At 40.1% G+C, this 22,601-nt stretch overlaps 1 protein-coding gene across 3 annotated transcripts in view; it reads right to left on the bottom strand.

Moving 5' to 3' along the window:
• Window positions 1–22,601, bottom strand: part of Pgant9 (polypeptide N-acetylgalactosaminyltransferase 9) — a 126,994-nt gene that overhangs the window by 94,040 nt on the left and 10,353 nt on the right. Inside the window, exons 2-3 of one of the 3 annotated variants that reach the window (XM_090155136.1) lie at window positions 8,255–8,325; window positions 1,438–1,512 (exon numbers count right to left, since the gene is read on the bottom strand). The exons of 1 other annotated variant lie outside the window; for it this stretch is intronic. The gene's annotated coding sequence lies outside the window, so the exon portion shown is untranslated. The remainder of the gene's footprint in view (window positions 1–1,437; window positions 1,513–8,254; window positions 8,326–22,601) is intronic. One more of the 3 variants, XM_090155135.1, reaches the window with a different exon arrangement.

Here is a 22,601-nt window from a genome sequence, read left to right as displayed (position 1 = left end):
GACGCTCTAAAAATAGGCTGAAAAATAAATATTTATAAACGTATTTCTATGGCCGGGGATTTTTAAAAGTCATAGCTCTCGGTAATCAAAAATATGAGTCGCGGTCCCGAAGGAGAAAGCGCGGATTTCTGTCCTTTTATTTTTCGTCTCGAAAAAAAGGAGAGAAAGTTGAGAAAAAGACAAGCGAAACATTTTATATAGCGTTGTTACACCGGCCGGTTTTATATCACGGGAAGTCAGTTTGGCCCAACAACGCGAAGAGCTGGCGCAGTCACCTCCGCGTTACGGAGCGCGGAAGGAGAGGCTCGGGATGAGAGGGGGGGGGCGTCGAATTCCCAACTGGGACGAGCCCCCAAGTCCCAAAAAGAGAGCGGACCTGCAAATGGGGTGACAAATGGCGGCCGGGTCTCCGAGAGCTTGATAAGAAGGGAGTGTACTCCAGGGGCTAGACAATTCAAATACACCTTCCAAAGGGTCATAGATATAGCTTAGCGGGGAGAAATGGACGAGAGCCGGCCAGAGTTAACTGCCAAGAAAGCGGGAAAAGGAAAGTACGCCGGAGGGGAGGCCAACTGCTACTTCGCTGCCACCCCCCTCTCTCTATTCCCGGGCTTTTTAAAAGGCCGAAGGCGACTGCCGCCGAGAGCAATAGTCGAGGGATTTTGGCGACTAACTTTGTTTTGCCATTTTCCCAAGCTCATCCGCTTTTCACATCTTTTCTCTTCCATTCCTCGTAGGTGTGTTGCGGAAGCCACCCTCGCGACAATACAGTACCCTCGATAAGCTGGAATAACCAGTCGGGCTGGGGTTCATCTCTCTCGCGCTCTCTCTTGGGAGAATAAGTAGGAGGGTGAGGGAGGATGGACACTGAAATGGGATTGATCCAATTTTCAGCTTTTGTCGACTGGCGCTGGATAGATTGCCGCCGGGTTAATCTGTCTTTTTAATCCCAAATATTCGGCGAAAACGGAAGGATTTTAACAACTGCCGACGATTCCAGAATTTATTGGCTTTTATAAGACCCTTCCCTAGTCTTTATTTTTAGTAATGTCCCAGAGCTCTACGAGTGAAATACGATTTGGATTCTAACCGACCAACTTCCCCCGCCCCTCCCCCCAAAAGCTTTTACAAAAAAGGAGATTTTTTTACAGTCAAGGGACCGACGCCTATGTAACTTCAATTCGATGTTATTAGATTTATGGAAAATTCGACAGCGGGCGTAGGTAAATTTAATGTACCATAGGGGACAGGGAAGGCGAAGCTTCAATCCTCGCTTAGACCGACATTCGAAGTAAGTTTAGACTAGACTATAGACCAAAATGTAATAAAAATGGAACGAGTCATAATTTAGAAATATAGTTGTAATCGCAAATCTGCCACAAAAAAGGGAGGGTGGGAACGAGCATTACTGCATAAACTAATTATAAGACCACTAACCCGAGGCTGGGAATTCCCAAATCAAACAGAGTGGGTGAGCAGTTAATTACGTTGTGTGTTTATCATACAAACCATCTACAGGGGAAACACCAAAAATAACAAAAACCAAGTCATTTTCGATTTATTTTTGGTCCGTACCAAGAGAGAAGGCACGAAAAAACCTTCTCCGAAAAAAATATTGTTTGCTCTAAGAGTCCGCCGTGGCCGCTACGTCGAGAAAATCCCGAAGAGTGGACAATGGATGAATGCCGCCACCGGATGGCGTAATAAGCAATTCGCTCAAGGCCGCGCTCGTTTTCAATAAGAATACGCATTCCCTTCTTTATAAGGTAAACCTATTTAAGAAAAAGGTCGGGCAGACTCTGAATATAGCATCTCCGTCACTGGCTTCGATATACTTCATCCAGTTACGGCGCTAAAGCCTCTTAGAAAACGGGGCCGAAACGTTACGAAGTTACGACGAGCGCCAGGGTCCGGTAGACTACTTATTCCACATTTCAGAGATACGAGCGAAAGGGCCCCGAGGTAATAAGAGTCATCCCGAAGATGTTCGGACAACATCTCCGGGATCCCGCGTGGACGAAGCTTATACGGTAGCCACGCCGATATAAGAAAGCGGAGCGGGAGTAAGAAAACGATAAAAAATATGCGGGGATTGCAACGTAGACATTGGGCGTGGGAATCGAGCAGAAGCGAGAGTCTATTCAGTCAGTACAATCCAAACACAAATAGGCCGCGCGCACTCTCGTCGGAATAAGAGCCGAGAAATTACGACGCTCCGGGCCATTTATCGACGTAAACGCCCCCTCCCCCTAAAAAACAACCGTAACTTAAATAATGAAGACACTCGATAGGGGTTTGTTATTTCTCGTATACCTACTTTTAACAACGAGGGAGATAAAACTACAAATCGAGAAACTGAAAAGAAATAACCAACTTCCTTTAAGAACTGCGGCCACGAAAATCCATCTTACACATTCGGCTGTCCCGTAGAATTAGTAAGCATCTAAAATTTAATTACTTGCGAAGGAATCTAGCTTTGATAGTACTAAGAATTTGTTTGACTTTTACCGTGGAACAAACTTAGTTCTTCCAGGGTCCATTAAGTTAGCGCCACCAAGCGACCGATTTTAAATTACTTTCTGCACCTTATTGCACCCTTCATGCACACACCACTGAAAATTTTTGTTATGCCATCTAGAGAAGGCGGGAAATTCAAAAAACAAAGGGGGGGCTAAGTTAACAACAGCACTGTCATATTAATTTGATATCGATAATAATAACATGCCTAATCGATTGCACCGTCATTGAAAGGCGGGATATTTAAAATAAAAATTGGTAAAATATCCAATATTCGATATTACTAAAAACATGTCCAATCGACTGCACCAATGGTGCATGATAGCCATTGCACAGTCACAAAAAGGCTGAAAATTTTAAAAACATTCGGCTGTAAAGATAAATATTCGATATAGGAAATAAATGCCTTATCGATTGCACCAACGGTGCAATAAAAGATCTGTGGTGAAAGCTATTAGGAACGTTATTTTATCGATATCATATGTGGGGGTGCTGTCCTTAACTTAGACCCCTTTTTTATTTCCCGCCTTTAGCGGTGCACTATGGTGCATGAAGGGTGCAATAAGGTGCCAAAAATAATTTTAAAATCGGTCGCTTGAGGGCGCTAACTTAAAGAGATAGTGACAGATTTTTTTTGTATATCATATTTTTACATAAAATATATAAAAAGACCATGGTAAATATAGTGGTAATAAAAAAATTGTAAAAAAATAATAACTATTAAATTTAAGATTTTAGATGGGAGGGTCAGCTTCTCCGCAAGCGCCGCGTCTCATATTGCTGACGTCATTCGCGGGTATTATCTTCTAAAATGTTATCCCCCCTCCACGTAAACCGGCTCGACTTCTCGACCAAATATGACGTAGTTTGTAGTTGAGTTTGCGGGGAAGAGAACATTTCACAAATATTTTAAAGTAAATTTTCATAAATAAATACTAATTTAAAGTGGTATAACATATATATTTTCGGATTCACGGCATTCTACTCTATCCAATGAAGGTTATTAATTCAGTAAATTTAACTTTACTCCAAGCTGTCACTATCTCTTTAATGGAACCGTTCTGGCACCAGTAGTAGTCGAAAACGCCGAGAAGTTACGTATTGGTGGTAAGCCGAACACCATCCACAATCGCTTTGAAGAAAAGCGCAAGCTTAAAAACGGGATCCGTTCGCATTATACACTATTCATTTTCCCCATTACCATGGAACCAAAAAATTGGCGTAGCGGAGTGTACGGGTAGGGCGCTCGGAGGAAGGGGGGTGGGGGTGCGGAACCAGCTCCTCGTGGTCCATAAAAGCGTCCAGGGATAGAAAAGGACCCGAGGACTTGAAAAGACGCGAGAATAACGCAACAAATAATTCAGGCGAATATTAGTCGCCGCGGGGCAACGCGGCCTGATAAATTCTTTTTAAGCTATCGGCGCATCCCGGGTCGCGCTCGATACAATAGAAACTTCTACCGCCGTATCGGTAATCCGCCAGGAACTATCCAGTCGTTAAAAGTTTTCGCCGCTATAGCGGTGGCCCTCGTCGATCGACAACGCGAGGAAGCGTACCTTTTATGCCCCGCCTGGCCGAAAATTAAACCCGGAACCACCTACCACGGAAAGGCTATACTTCCCCGTCTAGCGTGGAATTAATAAGGAATTGCCAGGGACCCAAGTTATTAGCGCCTCTATCCGCTCTACAAACCCGAACTAAAATAAAAACTTTAAATTGCTCCCATATCGCCGCGATTTTAATACGGCGAGTAACGAAACATATCTGTCTGAAAGCTCCCTAGAGGGCAGTGCTGATTCAGTGTTGCGAAAACAAGTTCTATGACGTCAGACAAACCCATTTCTAGGACTTTCTCAGGGCTAAGTAAGCCATTAATATTTAAAACAAAATCGATTAAAAGCAATACTTTTTGACGATTGTCGCTTGGAAATGAACTTGTACATTGCCGCCAATAAAGGGCAATTTAACGAACGTATTACCAAGTATTTAATTCAGAATTGATAAAAAAAAAATATACTATGAACGGTGTGGTGTCGAGTATCCTTAAGGGGAAATGATGCCCGTCGCTTTATATAGCAATACGCGTGGCTACACTAAGCGTGGATGAAAAATAGGACCCAAAGAACTCAATTTATAACCAAAAAGGCATTTCGAACGAGCGGGGTCCCCAAAAATATCCCTATATGTATGAAGGAAAAAATGAATTTCGAACGGTCCCCCCCGGAACTGAGGGAAAAGTCATTACTCAAGATCTTTAATAAATAAACGAGCGGCACCTTCAACGTTTTATCGAACGGACGTCGACGGCGGAGGCAACAGATATCTCCATTTGTCCCACACCCGCTTCGCAGAGAGCCAAACAAGGCTGGCAGATTCACTTTAGAGACGGTAGTTGCGGCGGCGATATAATAAACCCTCGGCCCTTCCATCGCCGCAGCCACCGGACACTCTCGTCCGAGACCAGAAAGGCGTTCGATAGATATAAAAGGCGCTGTTAGGTAATAGGCTCTAAACTATATGGTAGGTTATAATAAGGTTTTCGCTATCTTCAACCGTCAGAGGGCGTGTCGTTAACCATTACTCTAAAGGTCACAACAGGGGCGGTGTCTGGCTTACCCCCAAACGGTACCCCCTTTCTCTAAACACAGAGCCTACCTCGCTATCAATTTAAGGGAGGCCATTACCGGGCATTTTATTATTGCGAACTTTGCGTCGGGGTCTTAGCCCTCTCCTATATATTATGTTTTGTGGGCCAAGCATCGAGACAATCTGGGTAAAAGGTTGCGCCTAAAATCTCTCAACCCCAATGCCTTCACCGTCGGATTATACGATCACCGGACAGTTTAATCGCGGCTTTAGGACGCGAAGACTTGACCCGTACGCCTGGCTCGGACGAAAGCGCCAATCGAGAGTATTCGTCGTCCTTCCTCGCTATCTCGTGGCGGGATAACAACGTTAGGGTGCTTCTCACGAAGCGTCGCGGACAGCCCCTTCAACAGGCTGCGTGAGTGTTTTAGCCAACAAATGGCGCGTTAGAAAATATTATCTAACGGAACCATGATCGTCGTCCTCGGTTTCCCCTCGTCCTCATTAGAATAACACTTCAATTAGAAGGGAGACTTCTCATTTTGGAATGCGGATTCAATCACGAACGTAGAAACATTCGGAGACGCGCGGAATACGAAAAGGGTGGACGATAAGCTTTCGTTTTTCAACGCCGACGACTAGCCTATAACTAAGTTTTATAGAACAGGGCGGAGCTCGCTTTCGAGTAATCGTATGTATAAGCTACTTCTATAACCAGATCTTTCGCGATAACGGAAATAGAACGATGTCGTTCCAGTTTGACGTCATCAAAAAAACGGCCGTCGAAAACGTAAACAGCCAGTTAATTTTTTTTTGTATATTTAACAAATATGGTAACGTAAACAATTATATAGTTAGTCAGGGTTGCCTAAGTTTTTTCACAATCAAATTCGACTTATCCAGGTTTTCCCTGACCATCTCCGGATATTTTCCCATACTTATTGAGCCAAGATAGCCTATATTTTAGAAAAGTTTGCCTCCTATTTGCAACAGAAGTTGAATTCCCTGACATTTCCCTGATTTGTAGACTAAATTTAAAATTCCCTTACTTTTCCCTGATTATTTTACCCAAATACAAATTCCCTGACTTTACCCTGTAAGTAGTCACTCTGAAGTAATATTAGATTGGAGTTGGGTGACTATAGTCTAGTGCGCACTAATAAGAGCCGCGCAGGGACGTTTCGGGCAAATTACGTGGTCATGGGACTTTCTAACTGAAATTTTCAAGGAGGGGCAACCTGGTGAAGAGCTAGGCGATGGGCCCCTATCGTAAAATTTATTATTTTATTAAAATATATTTTATAATTTAAACTAACACTATCTATCTGGATCATAGTTAATCATAATAGCTTTCGTTTCTACGGTTAAAAGAGCGTAGAGCTTTAAAATATTTAACGAATTATTATATAGTAAAATTGAAACATTTTGATATTTCAAAACATTTGACAAATATAACGTCGAAGGCAAATTCATACGAGTCTCCAGTAAAGACTTAAAAAGCTAAAGCCCTCCGTAGTATCACTTGGAAAATGTAGCTGGAAATTGAGAACCAACGCTATCAGCTGCAGGGGTGTGACGGATGCTTCCGAAATACGCGAGACCAGTCGCGAAATCCAAGGCAGAGTTGCCAGATGTACGATCTGGATCGTATTTGTACGATAATTGAACACGCGGTACGGTATACGATCCAAAGGCTGGATCGTACGGCAAAAATACGATCTTACGATAAAATACGATCTAAAGTACTATCCGTTTAAAAACTGTTTTCTTTAGAGCGGAAATCTTTAGAAATCTCTAAATATTGCATCTTTAGCAAAAGTTATCTCCCAAATTCCCGAATTCCAATTTTTTACCCGCTCTTGCGGTTTCATGGGGGGGCGTGGTAGTGGTCGCCATGAATCGAAAATATTTTCTCGCGTGATTTTTCGTACAAAAAGTTACTTAAATTATACGACATAATAGGTTTAAGAAACTTTTTTTATCTTTAGATATCTTTTGGGCTAAAGTGACTTGTTTTAGACCGTACGATCCTTCTTAATCTAGTAAGATCCAAATCGAAACTCTATACGATAATCCAGCGCTTGTTATCTGGCAACCCTGATCCAAGGGCAAACGGATGAAGGAGCCAAGGAAGACATCCCGGGAATATCGCTTCCTGCAGATTTGCATTGCAGGCGCGGGCAGGGCAACGAGCCCGACAAGACGACGAGTCCGCGCCAAGTACAGCCGAGGAAGACGCGATACTACCTCCCGGGGGTTAATAAGAAAGTTTCCATTTAAATTCGCTTATCATTCATTCAGTCGAAGGGAGGGGAGGGCGAAACTAGGAAGAAAAGGTAGACCCCCGCAAATCCGTAAACGAAAGAGGTCAAAGCCACCGCGCAACTCTTTCGCCATGTCCGTACCTCGGTGGCGGGGAACGCTCGGGGGAAAGCAGCACGCTTCTGAGGAGAAATTATTCGATCCGCGAAACACCTAATTGATTCGAGAGAGAGAGAGAGGGGAAAACAGAGACGCTTTCATTGACGATAACGAAGCGAAGTTATTGCCAGCGTCAAAGCGTTCGATGTCAATGTTCGAAAAGGCGCTTTTCGTCTCGTTAAAAAATATTCGAAAAAAGTTTGAAGGTATATTTGGCCGCTATCCGATTACTTCGGGTGGGAAAAGAGGTACTCGTATTTCAAAGCGCTTGTCGCGATAGCGAACTGGTTGCGAACACGCCACGCATTTTGCCAAGAAAGATTTCACGTTTGAGCGAAGACACCTTCAAAACGCCGTTGATAAAGAGCAGACGGCCCCTCTCGCAATCGCCACTACACGAACAATAAATGTTCCAACTAACTTCGCCGATTAAAGCCCAATCAACCAAACCGAGAAAATGAGTATCTCTATAGCCGGTAAAATAATTTAAAAATTTCGCAACCCATCAGTCAACAAGGTTCAAAGCATTAAACCTACGAGCGAGATTCGCCGCGAATAGCATTCCACCCGCGAAGCTATACCTCTACATTCGTTTCTAGTTATTAGAAAACCAGATATAAAATAAAGGCCCGGGGCAATGGAATCGGGGAAAGACGCCGAAAGAGCATTGTCACTACTGGCCCTCGTACGAATACGTACTTCGCTTAAATACAACGGAAAATTAGCTTACATTAGTTGGTACGACAAAGGCTTACGGACTCCGGACTGATACTGGCTGAACTGACACCTCGCTGAAGTACACTACGAATGAAAAAGTATACCGAAATTAAACACTAAATGGCGATTAAAAGCGTAGAGCGTTATATTAATTTTACACTACTTAGAAGAAAAACTCAATTAAAACCGATTGTTTTAAGACATTTTGGCCAAGGACGTTTTCTCATCCCTGTCATCCTTGTTGTCTCGAGGACGGCGAGGTGAGGAAAAAACGGTCACGCAGTTTTGGGAAGAATGGCGAAACGTGTCAGGGACGGGCTTTCGGCGGGTCAAAGGTTATCGCGTGACGGAAATAAATTAAAGGCGAATATTTTATTAAGAAGGCAAACGAACGATGGGGGCAATCAGAAACGACATCCGGACATCGCTAATGAAAAAATCTTTAAATAAAAGAAGGCAGTCGCCGAGACACGTACGTCCGAAGATCGAGGAAAGTCAAAACGCCGCCAGAGACCAGAAAGGTTTATCTTTGATTAAGTTTCTCTCTGGCAGAAATAGAATTTTCGGGCTCCGTAATAACCCCTCATTAAGCAAACAATGGGAAGCGGGTTCAAGGGCGGTAACAGGTTCTCAAGACATCTTGATCATTTGTTTAAGCCTCCTGGACTTGACGTACAAAACCGTTCTTGTTTGGTGTCAAAATATTGATATACATTTGACAGTTTATATTAAACAATCCTTATTTAAATCAAATGTCGACGTATAAAAGTATCGCAACTAAAATTTCATTATCGCAGTTGTTTTAATTACCCCAAACTAAATGAATAATTATATGAAACTCGCCATAGATTTCAGACAAAATTGACGAGTCACGTCTAAGTTACATAGCCATTTGGTAATAAAAAACAGTAACCTAAGTCGAACGTAAAATGACCGAAGTCATTGCTTTTTCAGCAGTTTTCTAAATTCGAAACCAAATGATAGGTCGTTATGTTTTCAACTATCATGAATCCCCCCCCCCCCCGTGCGGCGAAATAGTAATAAAAAATCGTTATAAAAAACTCGTACGAAACGGGAAAGGTACAGACACGACTGGCATACCCGCTATAGTCAGTATTAAATTCGCAACGTCAGCGTCACTTTTTCAAAGTTGACGAGAGAAATTAAGCAAGTTTGTCGACCTCCCGGTTTCATCTTCGAGGAGAGCGAGAGAAAAAAAACTAAAGTTTACACATTAAAAAGGTGTTTCCATCTTCTACCTCGCTTATGAGAACGCCAGAAACATTTCCAGTTCTTTATATAGAACTCGAATGAAAAAAAAATATTTTTAAAGATTCCCCGGCATATCCTTAACACTAACGCTATCTCAAACTCGATTTCTGTTTCAGTAGAAGTGGGTTTTATCTATTCGCGTTTTGTTATCTCATTCGGAAAAATTGGAAAGTTATATAAAATTGTACAGATCGACTTAAACGTGAAATTTAAAGAAATTGTTAATTATCGGTTTCTCAACAGAGTCTTTCGAGACGAACCGTTAATTAACTCTTAATGGGATAAACCTGTATTTTAGAGAGGGTACGGGGTTTATTAAATGCGTATTAAAAATTTAAAATTTAAATTTTAAATATTCTCTACTAAAACCATCACTTGTACTTCAAATAAAAAATTTTGCTCAGAAATTTAAAATAAAAAATTTTGCTCAGAAATTTAAAATAAAAAATTTTGCTCAGAAATTTAAAATAAAAAATTTTGCTCAGAAATTTAAAATAAAAAATTTTGCTCAGAAATTTAAAATAAAAAATTTTGCTCAGAAATTTAAAATAAAAAATTTTGCTCAGAAATTTAAAATAAAAAATTTTGCTCAGAAATTTAAAATAAAAAATTTTGCTCAGAAATTTAAAATAAAAAATTTTGCTCAGAAATTTAAAATAAAAAATTTTGCTCAGAAATTTAAAATAAAAAATTTTGCTCAGAAATTTAAAATAAAAAATTTTGCTCAGAAATTTAAAATAAAAAATTTTGCTCAGAAATTTAAAATAAAAAATTTTGCTCAGAAATTTAAAATAAAAAATTTTGCTCAGAAATTTAAAATAAAAAATTTTGCTCAGAAATTTAAAATAAAAAATTTTGCTCAGAAATTTAAAATAAAAAATTTTGCTCAGAAATTTAAAATAAAAAATTTTGCTCAGAAATTTAAAATAAAAAATTTTGCTCAGAAATTTAAAATAAAAAATTTTGCTCAGAAATTTAAAATAAAAAATTTTGCTCAGAAATTTAAAATAAAAAATTTTGCTCAGAAATTTAAAATAAAAAATTTTGCTCAGAAATTTAAAATAAAAAATTTTGCTCAGAAATTTAAAATAAAAAATTTTGCTCAGAAATTTAAAATAAAAAATTTTGCTCAGAAATTTAAAATAAAAAATTTTGCTCAGAAATTTAAAATAAAAAATTTTGCTCAGAAATTTCAAGAGTTGAAATTTTTTGCCATTTTCTAATTCGTTTTTTACCAGTTACGGTTTAATAGAAAGAAAAAAAGGTATGTTTAATTTTGGGAAAAACCCAGAGTTTTTTTACAAACTATTCGGGAATTGACCATTCAGAAAGGATTTCTGATGAAAACCCGTGGATTCCCAACTTTCCGGGTCGAGTTCACGGTCTGCGTACATCCTTAAATACAGCAGGGATCGTATATTTAAGCTAGTTGAAGTTTTAGAGGAAACTCAAAATACAAAAACATGTAAGAAATAATAAGTGGGAGTACCGAAAGCCCCGTCATTCACGAATGTCGCCAATATGCAAATTAGAAACTTTGAAAAGCCTGTATATAACGGTAGTTCGTTTAGTATCAATAGGCGCCCCATATTGAGCTATACGACACTTTTGAAAAGATTAAAATCAACGTGTATAGCGGGTATTATAACTTCCAGTTTTCGCTCGGGTTCAAGTATTAGCAATGCTAATAATATTGGGAATTTAGCGCGACCCTCTTTTAGTTCAAACAAAGTTCGCTAAATAGCGCGACCAATAGCGGGAAAGCGGTACAGTCTGCGAGGGTCGGAATCGAAGATGGATATTAAATATTTTAATTTGCTGACGCAACACGTTCATCCGTCGAGATCAAACCGGCTAAAATTGATGACTTTGGCCACTTTAACCCATTTCCAATATAGAACGCCGACGCTTAGCGAAAGGGAACTTTTAAATTTATCCAGAGAGAAAAATTTATATTTTTTTAAAATGTAAATAGAGGGAATAGAGATATATAGTCCGCATTTCACTTTCTTCGCTATATACATAATGGCGCGAATAAATATCAATAAAAACTGTTACATAATTCAAATCCGGGGGCCGGAAACCCCCGAAGAAATGACACGGAACAATCGGGATTTTGGCCAGCAGATCTTATATAAATCGAATTTAAATATTCTTTAAAGAGGGGAGGGGGCAGTAAGGATGCAAATTTTCGATAACGGCTTTCTAGTTGGGCGGAGGGGAGAGCAGTCGAGAATCTCAAATTTAAATATATTTTCGGCTATTGTCGTTGCGCCTTTATACAAAGAGGTCTATTGTTATCGCTGCAAATTTGAAATGCATTTTACGCGAATGAGAATTTTATAGGCTTTCCCGTCGAGATCTACGCGTTACATATTACAGATAATCTGTGGAATAGAAGCCGACAAGCGAGTTAAATTATTCCGAAGGATACAAAATTTGTTTAAATCGGATATGGTTGAATCTTTCATCGAACTGTCTTCGTTCAAAAAAATGGGTCGAAAATAAGAAAACGATGGAAGTTTTACGCCGTCTGAGTAAATATTTATCACTTTGAAAACTACATCATTGATTTACCACCGACGCCTTTGACGGAAAGACAAAGTATTTAAATTAAAATATAATGTGTACAAGCTATTGCGTCTAAGCTTCTGTCGCTTTTCTTTGGACTGCTTCGAAACTGCTCCCAATTCCCACAAGGACCAGCTGTCAGTTTTACGGCTGACGTCATCATTCGTGCGAGAGCGAATACCCAATAAAAACGCTTTGAATTTAAAAATAGTATTTCGGGGAAATTTGTTTAAAATTTTAAAGGGAATATAACCTCGGGTATTTGGTGTGGAACACCACCGTTTGCAGCTCGGGCCGCTCTTGCCTTCGTCTTTAGAAATTAAATAAACCCAAGAGGAATTTTATCGAAAATGAGTTTTTCGAGTTACCTGGTTTTGGAAATAAGGTAGTGAAAGGCGAACAAGTTAATTTAAATTAATTTTCAAGCCAGATGTTTTTTTTGGAGTTAGATGGCGCTTGTATCAATTGGTACGAAATTCAAATATCACAACTTAAAATTCAAATTTCTTAATGCAACACGTAAACGTAGTTCCAAAATGATCAGCACCAGGGTTGGACATAAGGAACTACTCACGGCATTTTACGACTAAAATAAATGTTCTGACTACTAAAATTCATCGAAATCGGGGGCTTAATATTCAATTTGACTAGTGAAAATTTTACCTAAATATTCATATACAATGGCGAATGTCGCGTATCAGAAATTCATCATTCATCAATTCCATGTTATTTAAAAAAATGACAACATGATAGTAGAGCTTGTAGAAAATGAAGAGTTCAGAGAGTCTACTGCACCTCATACAAGTTCTGATTCAGAATGTCTATCTCAAAATAACGCGTCATTTGATGATATTATCAATGAACATATTTTAAACTAGTCACGACTCTAAGCCGTGAAAAAATTGTGATCGGCCAAAGACATGTAACTCAAGTGATAATGAACTCCTATTTAAATTCTGACGGATAAAGAAAAATGTTGGCTTCTTATTAAACCCCATTTTTACCCCCACTAGTCAGTGACTACTAATATAAATTAAGACAAAAAGGCTCACTAGTCAGGCTGACTACTAATAAAAACCTTAAATCCAACCCCAACTAACTAAAATATAATTTTCAACCAAGTCTGTCTTAATTTAAAAAAGTGTGTAGATTGAATATCGTCAAAATTAAATAAAATGGGCAAATGACCAACTTGTGGGCCACCTAGCGTCAAAATAAATATTGGGCTATTGAGGATCTGATAATTTCTGTCGATTGACATATCATTGACCCTTCTAGACCTAATAGTTGAAGAGTTATGCAAGAGTCGGCGGCGGCGGCTACTCAGTACGTGATCTTAGTACAGACATATCCCTTAGGGATCGTGTGTAAAAACCGTTTATAAGAAAATAAACTACTCGGAACGATAAATGAAAACTTGTATAAAATAGAAAGGATTCCCTTTTCTCGTACCCTCAATCTTTTGTTTTTAGTGCGCTTCTGGGTCAAAAAAAGAAAGAAAACGCGATAAAAACAGTAAAGAGTGGTTCTACTACTCTCTCAGCCGCCCGCAACGACTTAGCGCGTTATTTCTTTCACATTATCCGTCAACCCAATCCTCTCTCATTAATTGTATACCTAATGTAGTAAAAGTTGGATAAAGAATCTTCTCTAAACAAAGCCATTCGAACGAGGACATCCGAAACCGCAAATTCACGTTGCTGGAATATTTACGGTTTGGGATCCGGTTTGGTACTAGCGTTGCGGAGGCCACCCTGGCCAGATTCCGCCGAGGTCCCCTGCCGAGTGCCCCACCCCCGCGCCAAACCGGATTAATCGTATTCGTGCCCTGTTCCCCCCGAAGAAATCGCCCGTGAAGAAACTGAGAAAAATTTACGTTGAAAGAAGAAGTTCGACCTCATTTGGACTTCCCTCGCTTACACGTATACGCAATATGGATCTGCTACACTCACGGTTGAGACAACCGGGAGGGGGGGGGGGGACTATCTACGCGGGTTAACCAAAAAGTAAAAAGATCGAAACAAGTTTATGATCGTCTTTTAATGATTGTTTTCCCCTCCCCCTTCATCCTCTCTCGCAAAATAAAGATTCTCATTTCCCTCCATATCATATTGTGAAGTAGAAAAATCACGTCACCAGACACCGATCTTTACTAAACGGATGAGGTACAGTTTCAACAGTGGTTCGTAAACTAGCCACTGGTGTAACGGCTACGTAAGACCTCCTGTTCTAACTAGCCCAGGGTCGACTTCATCTTTTTCCAAGTTGCGGCCCAAGTTGTTAAAAAAAAATTCCAGAATTGGGAGGGTAAACAATAGGGTATTGGAAATTACATACTGACGGGCTCAAAATTATTACCCAAGCTTTCGGCTACTATTACGGAGTTATTTTATAAATAATGGGAGACAAAATTCGCGTTTAAATAAATTTTTTAAGTTCCATGACCCGAAACATTTTTAGAAATCGAAATTCAATACGAACGGATCCATTTCGAGTAATTTAATTTCTTAATAATTCTAACATGATTATCTCGATCTTTTCGGAAGGTCGTGTCCCGCAATTACGTACTCCCACGGTAATTTCCAGAGCTCCGTAGAAATGGGTTAAAAACCTAAACACTAAAAACTCGAGAATGAATTAGAAATTACATATTAAAACGCTTAACGGAGCGGCGAAATAAAACGAAATAATTAAAAAGCTCTTAACATTAAAATTTCAAATAAAACCAGTCGCTAGAGGTCCTTTAAAATTCAATTTGGAAGCATTACCCAGTCCTCCAAAAGTTTCATCGTCGTAATTGGCTTTATTAAAACAAAGATGACGAAGGGGGGAGGGGGATGGCGGCCATTGTCAAAAATCTTCGCGAATAATAAAATAACTGGGCAAAAAGAAAATCGGGACTTTTCAAAGCGTCTACGCAAAAAAGTCGTAAAACAAGGCGTTAGATAAGAGTATTTTTACGAGCAACTTGCAGCGCGGCCACTCGAGAGCCAGGGACGCGAAGAACGGAGGAACTTTGAGAGCGGCCCTGTTGACGTGAATTTAAATGAAAGGCGCATTTAAATGAGCCGCTACTGGCGGGCCTCCCAGCGCGTCTAAACGCCGAGATCGTGACCAATTCGTATACTTAAGAAAAGGGCCGAGCGCAGGCGCTCACTCAGACTGCCACTTTAAACGAGATTCCGAAGAGAGCCAGACGATGCGCTTTACTTCTACGAAACTAATTAAAATAAGGCCTAATAATACAAATGATTTATTCACGAAGATAGTTCGGGAAAGTAAACAAATTAGCCGATTGAGTTACGAGCCTGGATGGAACGGTTTGATTATTCCCATCGAGCCGCGAAATACCGAAAGGGATAAGAGGCCGCCGCTAAAATGATTAATACTTATTTCGAACCCTTTCTACTAGATAAAAGTTTCGTTTCACCACGAACGAGGATTTTTAGATTAATTTCGCTCTTTGAGATAAATATATTTAAATCCCACGCCCACTTTCGGCTTTAAATTCTGTCACGAATAATTTCGGGGATTTGTTAATAAAATGATAAACATCGTAAATTAAAAATATGGAAATATAATAAATGAACCGAGAAAAATGGGGAACAGTGGCCGATACATCAATTACGATATATTGTAAATTGACAATAACACAGAGCGTTACCTGTCTGGAGAAATAAGCGCCTTGTCATCGTTGCGAAGCTCTTCGTTCCGCTTTCGAATCGCTCCGCGTAGCTGCCCGGGCCCGTCTCAAATTTGAGAACCAACGTCTGTTTGAGAACAAACGTTTGTTTGAGACCAACTTCTATGTACGTGAGCTTAGAGGTCTGGGATGGTTAACTTTTATTCAATAGATAAAGCTCTCAAAATTATTCGTAAAATGTTTTGATCAAGTAATTTATATTTCTGTATTATCCGATTAATTTTTTGATAAAAACGACGTTTTTTTCGATAAATTGCTCAAAATTTACGAATAATACATGTTTTTTAATCATTTTCCGAAATATTAACCAGTAAATTTCTTTGTTTACATTTTTTTCCCGAAAAAAATCAAATTAAACATGGATAATGACCTCTTCGTGAGCTCCAGATGGGATATTTTGTTTTCACTCAAATCAATAGCTTGAGTTCGAACTGACACAAAAATATTTAGCTTATTTTCTTAACTTTCACTTATGGGCCTGGTCCATTGCAAGTTTATCTACGGTGAATTTATTTCCCAAAATCACAAATTTATAATGATCGTAAAAACTGTTTAAAATTCACAATATAAACTTATTTTACGTCTCATTAATATTTTTTCGTTTCAACAAAGTGTTCCTCACTTGATCAAAAAATCAAAGTTAAATCTTTGGGTGTCAAAGATACCATTCAACTTAAAATATTTTCTTGAGACTTCAACGAGGGATGATAGTGTATAATTATTTCCCGCGAATTTTGCACGTCACCTATTTGTTTAGTGCCTATGACGATAGTGATTTCGACGATAAGACTAGTTCCATGTACAATTTTACGGTTATAGATGAGGGCGGTACAAGCTCGAGACGAGCCCCAACGATATAACACTAAAGGGCCACAAAATCGTTCAATTACCGAGGTTGGGACTACGGAATCACGTTTTGAGAAGCGGGAAGGTACGCCTGGCGGAAGGGGAGGAGCTACCTTAAATTCGACCCGATTTTTTTCAAACGATTTTGTTTACCTTTAAAGCCTTGAAGGCGAATCGAGACGCTCTAAAAAAATCGTCTTTAAGCCGAGTGCTTCTTAGAAATGGACGTGATTCAGAATCCGAAAAGAGTTCATTGAAAATTCAACGTTTTCACTGACAAATTGCGAGTTCGACTACAGTTCTCAAATACTTCTTTATCAAGCGTTTACGTTCAGTGTACGATTTAATTTCGGGTAAGGGTTGCCGGTGAGCCAGGCGCGCGACGGTATCAGGGCGACGCGTGATAAGGGACGGAATGAGTGAAAGTCTCCCAATGGCAGCCAAGCGAGAAAATGGCGGCCACCAGCACCTATTCAACCCAAAGGAGACCACGCAAATCGGAGAATATCATTACAAGAAGTTACGCTCTTCTCAAGCGAGACTCGCGTGTGGAAAATGCCACTCACGACAACGGATAACATTACGCGAATATAGGGAACACGGCTGGCTAGAAATTCATTCCGGAATAATTACGCTTAAATAATTTGACGAAGTATTTGAGTTAACGGTAATAGTTAGTGTAGGGAGCTGTTGGCTCGCGTGGCTTGCAGGGCTTGCCACCACCCTCCTACGCATTGTAACCCGGCCACCTGAAATAAAGGCTTTAACAGGGTTCATACAATATTTAAAAACCATTTTCCCAGGGTAGTTTTGAATATTTTCCATTCGCATGAAATACACGTTTTAGAAATCCCGTTTTGTTATAGGGCTTAAATTTCTCCGATTGAAAATTCAGTCACGCAAAACCAATTTAATGAAAATTATGCAAAATTACCGGCAAAAAACTAGTTGTAAAATACCACGAAAAACCATAATCGCGGGAGCAAACTACACCAAGTCCAACGTCGGTTACACGAACGCCAAATAGTAAAAAAAAATATCGTAAATTCTGGAAAAAAAAGGGCATCGCATAATGTAAAATGATACACTTGGTAACGCGAATCGACTAAAGCGACTAAGCAATATATACAAAAAATTCCGGCGAGCAGGCCGTAAAGTATACACATCAACAGGTTTGTGCCAAAAATTGAGCCTCTAAGCACACACACACAAGCTAGTGAGCGCGCGCATTCTCTTTTGAGTGTGACCATGCAAACCGGAATTCTTCTCGGCTCTCTTTTCTCTTTATGTTTGAGAAACGGGTAAAAAAGACCTTTAAACAATTTCGTTCGACTTTTTTGCGGTTGGCTTTGGCAAACTTCTCTTAACCTTGAATCTTTGAGAATATAAACCCTTCTTTCTTCGCGTGATAATACAATCTCCGACAGAATGCCCGCGGAAATGTGAGCTAATAATTACGTAAACCTACCCCCCTGTACGCTTAACGAACAAATAAAAGGGAAAAAAGTGGAAGGCCACTTTTCTGAATAGAAATCGAGATTTTATATTTGTTTGATGAAAATCCGTATAGGCGCGCTTAAAATTCAAGGTCCTTCGAGACATTTAACTATCGCTTTCAGAGTACCCAAACATTTCCCCCGCCTGCCTGCAAGCGTTGAATTAAAATAACTCAGTCGGTAGAGCTTGGTCAGGACTCGGAACCACGGTTATTAGTTACGGATCTAGTGTCGCGTATGTAAACGAGGAAAAGCTTAGGAGCGCGCAAACGTTTCACGCGCGTAAATAAAAAACTTTTTAATAAATAAAAAACTTTTAAGTAAATAAAAAATTAGTAGGAACTAAGCTTACAATATACACCCGTAACTAGGAACAATTCGGCTGCCCCATGGCAAAACCTTATAACCACCAAATTTTTGAAAAATTAGATTTTTACGCTTCAGTTTTACTAAGGCATGTACGAAAGTACTGTAAAAGTTGCAGGTAAAAGTCATAAATATTTAACTATTTATGGCTTAAAAAATGGTTTTGGATTTTATAATTTTCGCATTAAAAACCACGTTAAAACCTTATAACTTAGGCTTTGAAAAAGTCAAATATCTCAAAATTACGATCGTGGTGGTTAAAAGGTTTTGCCATGGGACAGCCGAATATTCGCGAAGGAATCTCAAACTAACATTTTCGCAGTATGAACTGTCCAACCGTTCCAGGTATCAATTTCGTAATTCCTAAAATAACGCGATGCGGCGGTGGAAATTACCTCGCGAGAGCCAACAATTTGGGGACGTCACCGTCTAATTTCGGAGACGGGCAAGGCGCGTTCCCGACAGAAGGGATACTCTCTCGTCGGTTGGCACCCACGCGAACAACACACCACAGTCTCGAATGCACGGAGAAAGAATCGTTTCCGGGATTACGTCTAAAGGTCGTTTAGCCGACCTCAAACGCCATCTGCCTGCAAATTGAGTATTAGTCGAGATACCCCCTCCCTCCCTCCCTCCCTCGCAATTAAGAAATCAACGGGGCGGCCTCGTTCCCGATCAAAAATTGGGATCTGATGATGCAGGGAGCCGTTCTGCTCCGCTTGTTGTTTACACAAACAAACAGTTGCATTCTAGATAGCGGGCAGATTACATCGGCGACGCGCGAGCCATTTTCAAGATCGCCTAGAAAATTGAGGAATTTCATCTCTGGCTACTACTACAGGGTTCGTACAAAATTTCCGGAATAAAATTCCCTGACATTTCCAGGTTTTCCCTGACTAAATTGCCAAATTTCCCTGACCATTTTTGTAGAATAAATTTATGTTTTGAGGTAAAATCTTGAAAAATGTTAATTTTGTATTTTTAAGACATTTTTCAAAAATTTATTTTCCGGATTTATTTTTGGCGTCATTTTAAAATTCCCTTACTATTTCGGACCATTTAAAATTTCCCTGACTATTCCCTGACCATTGGGAATCATTTTCAAATTCCCTGACTTTTCCCTGACCTTTTGGAAACATTTTCAAATTCCCTGACTTTTCCAGGTTTTCCAGGTATTCCAGGTCGTGTACTAACCCTGTACTAGGACGTAAGCCTCGTCTATTAAAATATTTTTAATTCACTGGAAGTTTATCACGCAAAAGCAATAGCTTTCAAACGTCGAAATAGTACCAACGCTTCCTATCACCCTCCACGCCAATTTAAGCCGTTAAAACTCGGTTCAACTTTTGTAATAAAATAGGTTGCCTCATATATATAGGATACGTTTTATCTAACGCGTCTACAATGTTTACGTACTTAAGTCTTTATAAATTAAATTGAGTTTTACGTCAGCCATAATTTTGATATATTATAGTTTAATGTATAAAATTTATAATCCGTTATAATTATTCGTGGAAAGTACTCGTAAAGTGTATTTATAACTTTATAAATTTAAGATAATCCGCGAGTTGTATGTCAAAGTATATTTTTATCCTTCAAAAATAAAATTAGGACAATAAATATAATGAAAGTAGATACGCCGAAAGAATATCCGAAAAGCCCCGCCCCCCTTAAAAAATGGAAGATGCGATGACAAATTCAAATAAAAAGAGCAATCAGTCTTAAACTAGGTCGTTGTAACTCGAAACGCAAAATCAATTCCAATACCAGCTCACGCCAGAAAAGAAAAGTAACGAAAATAGAGAACGGGGTAATTGTTTTCTTTTACCAAGTTAATGAGTAACAGAAACGAACCGCGAAATAAACAGGTCTCAAATCAAAGCAGTCAAAAGAATGGGAAGAAAACCACTGGCGTTAAAACTAAATTCGGGCGATTTCGCTGAATAACTAAGAAACGCGAGAAAAAAGTCAAACGGAAGAAGATTTATCGAGGACGAGCGAAGGTGCGTACAGAGACGCTCTAACGAGTAAATCCACGAAACTAATTTTAAACTTCGCGAGTAACGAATCCGCGTAGAAACGGGTATTTTCGCCTATACCGTATAAGTATGGGTTTTGAAAAACATTCTCGGGCAATTTAGCGTAACTAATGACACGAAAAGGCGCTGCTAAATTCGAACAAAAGGTGTCGCTACAAGCGGACGGGTTCCGCCCCCTCCAACCTCATCCTAAAAAAATAAGGAATACCCGAAGAAACCGGAATTTTTTGGCCCCCTTTCTATTCTTTTTTGGCCAAGTTCTTATGATTTTTTTTAGAGGCAGCCTTATTTAAAAAGTCGAAGGCATTAAATGGGCTTCTGGTGGCTCGCACGACTGAACCTCCTCCCCCGAACCATCCAGCGACAAAAGAAAAACCGCCGAGACGGACGCCGAAGAAATGAAAACCGAATTAGAAATGCTTACTGTGTAAATCACTGGACCATTCAGGAATGAGAGACTGTAGAAGGGGCCGTTAATGGAACGGGAGAATCTTTACTGTTAGTTTTGCGACCATCTTGGCGATGAGCCCATAATGCCGGCCCAACCACTCTCTCGTCAACTTCTTAACCTAGGTGTCGCCTTTACCGCGAAAGTCTCCCGGAAAAGGCCGCACCGTACGGGTTACTAAGTTGCGGAATTACGTTGGGTGGACGGAGGAGAGGCTAGTATTGTGTTGGTTTTTTTTACGGATGTACATATCGCGGAGAAAAAATGACGCGAGCCTGAAGTCGTGATGAGAATATTCACGTTCAAATTATTCCACATTTCTACCCACGACTAATTCCGAGGATAAGGAAACTAATAATACGAACCGACGTTGCCCAGTCCGTGCGTCTGTTCTTAAACGCTTATCGCAGGCGCGAACGAGTAGCGATCTTAATACGGTATTGACTGTCTTGTTTCAAGCTCGCGTTAAAAATTAAACCGCAATCCGGACCCGGGATGACTAGCGTTTCTACGAATAAAAACTTTACAGCGAAGAGAGAGAAAAAGAGTTGGCTGGCCGTTGAGTAATTCGCATTTTTAAAGCCGACACGATCTTGGTGGAACGCAATCAGTGTCGGTTTCGGTTCACGGAAGCTCCCCGCGTATTAAACCTGACCTGAAAGCGGACGTAGTTCGTGTCCCAAAGGCCGATTTAATAGTTTCAAAAGCAGGAGCGTTCAGTCGTAGGCTCGGCTCTTAACTCGAAACTTCCATCTCGTTATCGCCAAATTCCTTCGCCATTAACTTCAAAAACCGGGCTAATGGCAAAATCAAATCGCGACCCCGGCTAAGTAGGTTCCTATCGATATAGCCATAATTCTATGGTGCCACGATTAAATTCTTCGCGTTATTCCCCGAACCAGTGGCTTATTAAACACAACGCGGGTCCCTATTCATGAGCTTTACTAGGGGCCTCGCTGATCTTTCCTTAGCTTCATCTCGGGGCCCCTACCTTTTGAAAAAGTCCCGGGCCCGTAGGCTTAAGCTTTATTAGGGATTCACTGATCTTTCCCTAACTTCGTTTCGGGGCCCCTACCTTTTGGCAAAGATGCGGGACCCAAGGCTTAAGCTCGTTGATCTCTCCCTAATTTCGTCTTGGGCCCAGAGGCTCAAGCTTGCTGATCTTTCCTTAGCTTAGTCTCCGGCCCTCTAACCTTTCGCAAGGTTCCGGGCCCCAAGGCTTAAGCTCGCTGATCTTTCCCTAGCTTCGTCTCGGGCCCTCTACCTTTTGGAATATTTGCGGGCCCCCTGGCTCACGCTTACTCAGGCTATTGGTTAATCCGCCACTGCCCAAACTGTTCTCCAAATATACGTGAATAAATCGTGAAAAACAGAAAACTACCAAACATTTGCTCAACGCTTCTTTTGGGAATATTTCAAGCCGTGCAGAAAACACGAGTGTACACGGTAGTCTTGAAATAAAAAGAGAAAAATGTGAGAAAAATGGAAAGGGAAAACTGGTGGGGGCGCAAACAAGATGCGAGATATAAAGGCGTATCTCTTCCATCAAATTCTTATCCTCCGAAATCGGAATGGCGAGAGTCCGAGACTAGGGAAGAGAAAGCGGCCAGAATAAAATG

The sequence above is a fragment of the Leiobunum rupestre genome, chromosome 8 (assembly GCF_980474605.1).
Source record: "Leiobunum rupestre chromosome 8, qqLeiRupe1.1.hap1, whole genome shotgun sequence".
NCBI lineage: Eukaryota > Metazoa > Arthropoda > Arachnida > Opiliones > Sclerosomatidae > Leiobunum > Leiobunum rupestre.
The sequence above is the reverse complement of the archived record's forward strand: the minus strand, read 5'-3'. Positions and strand labels throughout refer to the sequence as shown.